Source organism: Mercenaria mercenaria, chromosome 13 (genome assembly GCF_021730395.1).
Source record: "Mercenaria mercenaria strain notata chromosome 13, MADL_Memer_1, whole genome shotgun sequence".
NCBI lineage: Eukaryota > Metazoa > Mollusca > Bivalvia > Venerida > Veneridae > Mercenaria > Mercenaria mercenaria.
The window spans coordinates 17,768,573-17,775,729 of record NC_069373.1 but is presented as its reverse complement, the minus strand read 5'-3'; positions in this window follow the sequence as shown (position 1 = coordinate 17,775,729).

The window sequence follows — 7,157 nt, the reverse complement described above, 5'->3', positions numbered from 1 at the left end:
GGAACGTGGTTTAATTGATGCCAAAAAAATCTGTAAAACGATCCTTTGGAAGCAAAGAATGCAACCAAGAAGAATAATAGCAGACTCGGTTTAATTTAGTCTGTTCATGAGAGGTAATGAAATGTGCAACACCTCTCACGCCCCCTAGCACCACCGGCTTAAGCGGAACTCTTATTACACACATGTTGAATGGTCTCCATGATCCCAAAGGACCGGAAGTATAACAACACTGAATCCAAGTACGGGGAGACTTTTTACAGCCACCACATGGCACTTAAAGCTTGCTGTTGTGATAGTTCATAAAATCTGTAAGAAGGTCCTTTGGAAGCAAAGAATGCAACCAAGAAGAATAATAGCAGACCCGGTTTGATTGAATCTGTTGAAGTCATTGAAACCATGTGCAAGAAATCGTTAAGTTATATACATATCCACATCTTAACCCTTAGCCTGCTGGCGGCAAGTGATTCTGCCTTTGCGACCAGTGCAGACCAAGATCAGCCTGCACATCCGTGCAGTCTGATCATGGTCTGCACTGTTCGCTATTCAGTCAGTATATTTTAGGTAATCACCCCTTTTAACAGTTAATTGTACTGTCCAAGTTGAAAGATGGTCAAGTTCATTATAGAAATTTAGCAGGGTAAGGGTTAATCTAAAATTAGACGAAATGTTTTTGCGTTTGATAATTATACACAGGCAGAACACTTATATTCACTGAGAAGATAAAATCTCTAAGTCAGTCAGATAATAGTTCATATGAACTTAGTTATATTTGTACATATATTAAGGCGGAGTTGAGGTATGATTTATGTGCAATTAATTTTATTTACGACAGGAAGAACTCCATTAACTGTGTCAACGTTTTGGCGGTATATGACAAAAGTGACTTATGACAGTTATCTTAAACAAAAACAGTTCCTATTGTGATGTTAAATGTTTTGCAGTGAGTCACTCAAACTGCTTAATTTTCTAAAGGAATGAAACTTTCATAAATTATCAGACTCGCAGATTTTATACAGCGGACTAATAATTGGCATTTACTCATAGTAACATCCTTTGCATTCTGACAAAGAGCTTTCACGGGCTTTTTCTATAGATCGAAATTCTCTCGAAACTTGTAAAATTATTGCTTAAATTTGGACAAAGCTAGCTTTCTTTGCAAATATCAAAGAATCGGTATAAGTTATAATTCACTGGTACTGCCAGTTAGTAAATAATACAATATGTAAGAAGCTCCTTTGGAAACTTAGAATGCAACAAAACAATAGCAGACTCGGTTTGATTGGGTCTATTCATGAAAGGTAATGAAAAGTCAACAACCATGCGTCTCCCCACACTCCCTCACTCACCCCAGCACCGGTTTAAGCGGAACTCTGTTACAGATGTATTGAGTGGACTCCATGTATTGAGTGGACTGAGTGTATTGAGTGGACTCCATGTATTGAGTGGACTCCGTGTATTGAGTGGACTCCATGTCAAAGGACTAGCAAATATAACAACATTGCATCCAAGTACGGGGAGACATTTAAAGATTACTTTTTGTGATAGTTAATAAAATATGTAAGACGATACTCTTAAAAACACGTCAGAGAAATTTAGGCAGTTTTGACCGATTAAAAATGTTGGTAAAATTACATTATATTTTTTCTTTGCACGAAAATTGCCGTTAGCTAACAAAGTCAATACGCCGATAATCCGGAGTATTGTCACAAAACTGTTCCAGTTCACGTAATGTAGTTGGGTAGAGAAGAAGTGTGAACTTACACTGCCTAGCTATAGATACTGCTATTATAGCGAAATTGTAGCCTTGGGTGTGAGAAGTCATTGATTCGAGTCCCGGTCGATCGCTCAAGATAATATGTTGATCGCTCGAGATAAGATGTTGATCGCTCAAGATAATATGTTGATCGCTCGAGATAAGATGTTGATCGCTCAAGATAATATATTGATCGCTCAAGATAATATGTTGATCGCTCAAGATGATATGTTGATCGCTCGAGATAAGATGTCGTGCGCACGAGATAAGATGTTGATCGCTCGAGATAATATGTTGATCGCTCGAGATAAGATGTTGATCGCTCAAGATAAGATGTCGTGCGCACGAGATAAGATGTTGATCGCTCAAGATAATATATTGATCGCTCAAGATGATCTGTTGATCGCTCGAGATAAGATGTTAATCGCTCAAGATAATATGTTGATCGCTCAAGATAATATGTTGATCGCTCGAGATAAGATGTTGATCGCTCAAGATAAGATGTCGTGCGCACGAAATAAGATGTTGATCGCCCGAGATAAGATGTTGATCGCTCGATATAATATGTTGATCGCTCAAGATAACATGTTAATTGCTCGAGATAAGATGTTGATCGCTCAAGATAATTTAATCCTAAAAAAAATAATTGCATGTCCTTAACATACCACCGTAAAAAACTGTATGCAAACAGTTTTAGAGTTATACAGTTTATTTATCAAAGTTCGTTATATTTTATGTATCTCTTTAACATTAAATTCAAGCTTTTAAGCTTTTTTTATGTGAATATTGAAAAGCCTAGTTGGTATTTATATGATTTTAGGTTTTGATCACGATATTTAAAATGGAAAGTAAATGTACATCTCTTATCGAAAAAGTGCATCAGTGACACAGTGGTTAAGCTTGCTACACTTGCCCCTCATCGTTTCGGTTCGAAACCTCTCATTGGGTGTAGATGTTTTACATGTGAGGAAGCCAATCAACCTGACTTAAAGAAGGTAATTGGTTCTATCTAGGAGCAAGCCCGCCCGTTAAGCTCAATAGGGAGAGCCCAGATCTACGGATCGCAGGGTCGTGAGTTTGATATTCAAATACTGTTGAAAAACGGCGTTAAACCAAAAGCTAACAAATCTACCTAAATAATGTCTGGAGCGACACCTGTGGTCTTCTCCAATCGGCAAAAGCTGAACGGTCGTTTAAAATTGTGTCAGTGTGACATTCAAATCAACAACAAAAACCTTTCATAGCAAAATTAATTAGCATAGTTGGGTAAATATAGCTGTCGGAAATTCAGGCGTTTCGACATTTATTACTGGGCAACCTTTAGCGTTTCTGATTGATTCTCCTTTAGGATTAAATATTAAATTGAACAGCTGCGGATGGTACCAGACAACCCGCATTAATCGAACCAAAACATAATGTGAAAATATTTTTAGTTGGTAAAAAATGAAAGAGGTCGATCACTGTCTGGAGGAAAAGCAAATGCAGAAATACCTGTTGACAGAAATATAGAAAATGTAGTAAATGTTTTTTAATGTTTAGTGTTATGCAAATTGTATGCATGTTATAATTGTAGTTTATTTATACTGTTTTACATATGTAGAAAATCATACACAAATATAGGCAAAGAAACTATATTTGTTAAGATATTCTATATAGAAATGAGTTATGTTTTGTACATTGGGACTAAATATGAGTAATTTTATTAACAATCTCAGAGAAAGCATGGACTCTCGTGATATTTATGGTTTCGGATATAAGCTTTCTAAAGAGTTAGAAGGATGTCCATTGAAAAAAAAGGATATGAGCCGTGCCATGAGAAAACCAACATAGTGGTTTGCGACCAGCATGGATCCAGACCAGCCTACGCATCCGCGCAGTCTGGTCAGGATCCATGCTGTTCGCTAACAGTTTCACTAATTGCAATAGGCTTTGAAAGCGAACAGCATGGATCCTGACCAGACTGCGCGGATGCATGCTGGTCGCAAACCCACTATGTTGGTTTTCTCATGGCACGGCACATATGCATTTTTTGTTACATTTTGTATATCTGAGAAAATATGTTCAAACAAAACAGATATAAATAATATCTTTTAGATTTTTGAATGATGCCGACAATATCTCATCGAAAAAATATCACTAGATTTTGCAGTTTCAAAATTTGCCTCGAGGCAAAATATTTTTTTACTTTAATAAGTAAAGGGACCTTGTTAAAAGAATGAAAGTTACATTACAGGAAAGGTATAACTTAAACAAGAAGTAAAAAATTTTGTATTTTTTGCGCTTTTTTTCTCTACTTCTTTTAAAATAACAATTTTATACTTTTCCTGCACTTATTTCATAAACATGATTATAATTTCTGTTGAAAATATTGAATATCTAAGGGATAAATGAGACAAAAAAGTCAGGACGAAATATTTTCATATAATTAAGTCTTTTAGAAGAGCCTTTTGAAGAATAGAATCTCTGTTGATCAAATTTTTAAGCACCTGTCCTACAAGGTGTCCTTAGGTTTGCTGAGGCAATGTTTCCATGGAGATCGAGATCGAGATCGAGACCAATTAATGTATGACTTTTAGTTTTTGCGGTCATTTTGTTGTTTTCTTGGCTCTGCATTCACAGGCTCTCCAACAACTATGATGACTATAACTAGGCCCTTTGATTAAGTTAAACACTGGACACGAAATATCACGTCAGATTTGAAATTTTTTATCTTAACCTTCGACCTACCGAGACGATTAATGCATCCTGGACATTGTTTTATCGCCATATACATTTATGCCAAGTTTAAAACGTATTAGTTATGCTCCGGACAAAGAATATGACAGATAGAAAGAAGGACGCACACGCTTTATTTGGCGCCGTCAAATAATACGTGCTGTTTTCCCAAACTAGCGTAAGAAACGTTTACTTAACTTTTCAGTATTTTGCCATCAATTTGGTTTTTCAAGGATTTGCCGTTCATATTAATTATAATTTATATTGATGAATTTTGATAATTATTAATCATATAAAAGAAGAATTTTTGAGGTACAAATAATACAGAAGCTTCGCTTTTTCTTTCATATCAATTTCCAAGGACTTTTTATCTTACACAGATTTTTCATGAATTGTGAATAACCAGGATATATGTTAATTCGTTATAAACATAAGAAAGCACAGATGTCCATTTTAGAAGTATTGTTTACGCCGTTAATGCTTAATCTGTATTTTTTGTTAATTTTATCATTGTGTTTCAAATGACCTTATACTTATTTTAGGCAAAATGCAGAGTAAAACCTTTTGATTTATCATATTTTGTGAAAATGTAACGCCTTATCAACTTCTAAACAAAAGAAGGCCCTTAGTTTTATCTTAATCTGTTCATACAATATGAAATTTAAGACGTAGTGACACCGGTAGTTTTGGAGTGACAAAAATACAATTTTTTCTAAAACGAAAAGTGTTATGTTTTGACCTTATGACATTTTTTCCCCATAAAAATGCTTAAATATAATTTGTGAGAAACGCATTAACAACAATGTTCTAATGAAAGTACAAGCTGTTGTTACTTGTGTCACGAAAAAATGTACGAGCAACTTCAACACTTCTGCAAAACTTAACACTAATAATATATCAAAATACTTACGAAAAGCCTGCATATGATGGAAATTAAATATCATCTTTGGCAGTGAGTGGAAAACAAAATTGACAAGTCGAGATTATCTGTGAACGAATAAAATGGTTGTGCTGTAATTATTTTCATTTACCGTTTTGACTTTCTTAAAATAGCTTTCGGACATTGAAGTACACCAGGCAAACAAAATTGAATGTTGAGTTTGTCAATGTCTCATGTAAAATTTTCTATAGTTTCAGTTAGCCGTCACCTACTTGAATCATTGACAGTTTTGTACGTTCTGAAACGGATTCGTAATTTTTAAATGTACGTTAAGGATATGTCTAATGAGCTAATACGTTTGTACAAAACTTTAGTAACAGAAAATTCACGAAAATAGAACTGTGTGAGATGAGTCAAACACTAATCTCAAACTTTTGTTGAAATAATTAGTTCACATAACAAGGGTTTTAGGTAAAAATATTTGTGGGAAACCTTATGCATATTTGTTATGTTATCTGTTATCTTTTTATGATACATTGTAACACAAGATTAGGGCACATTGATTTTTCTCATGTATTTCTGTTTGTCCGTATGCATATCGTTCGTCTGTTAATATGATTATTCACTAGGGCTTCTCCAAAGCCCTCCTTAATCACGTTTTGAATACCACTTGTATTTCTTGATTGATTGTTTTTTATTGTTTGAAGTAATGGTCTGTAAGGCGATCAGAATAACAAGTACTGATGGTCGGTTTTCAATTGCATCGTGTAAGAACACAAGCACCCGATCATGTTGTTCACATGGCCTGCAATTAATGGTTGAATGACTGTGATTACAGTATCCATTTTTTTGAATATAGATTGTCCATTTTTCTTTTTAAAAAGTTGTTGCAATAATCAGTACCAAAGATTACCCTAGTGATAACCATATTAACAGAAGAACGATATGTATAGGGTCAGAACTAAAAACAAAGAAAAATATCAAACAGGGAATGCCACGCACCAAAAGCGCAGCCTCCTCAAAACGAACCCCCAGCACGCAAACGCGTGCACCACACACACTCAAAGCTTACACATCAGGACAAAACGAACAACACACACACACACACACACACACACACACACACACACACACAGAGCCAACACATAAGGACAAGACGAACAATAAGCATACACACGCGCGCACACAAAGTCAACACACAAGGACAAAACGAACAAACAAAGGAACATAGTGGGGCACCGCCTTGGAACGGTCAGTGGCAAAAACACCACTGGGGAGCTTAAACCGGTTTATGGTGCGCACCCAACCTCACTCTTACTCCCACCATGTTCCAAAGACATGGGACAGTGTAAATAAAAGTAATCCCCTCCAGGTGAATCTCTAACACACGTAATGGAAACAAAAAGGCATGGCATGTAAAATACAAAAATGCTCGTGTATAAATATATAAAAAGCAAACCTTAAGAACCAAAAACGTATGTACTCAATGCCTTTTCAGAAGACAGAGCAACAAGAGAAACACCCTTAAGGGCCCGACGAAACAGGCCAGAAGACAAATATCAAAACAGTTCAGTCCTGGTAGGATTTAAAAACTGCTCATCATAGAGTCCTCCCCCTCTTCCGTCAGACGCAATCAAAGAGGGAAGCGTAGTGTTCAACTGTAAACGGGTTGAACACTAAACATGCGGTATGTCTCAAAACAGTTGGGTCGTAACCTCTTTTAATAAAACGTTTGATAATCTTTTCAAATACATTTGGAAAATTACCATGACCCAAGATCTTACGAAGTTTGTAAACCACATCCCCATA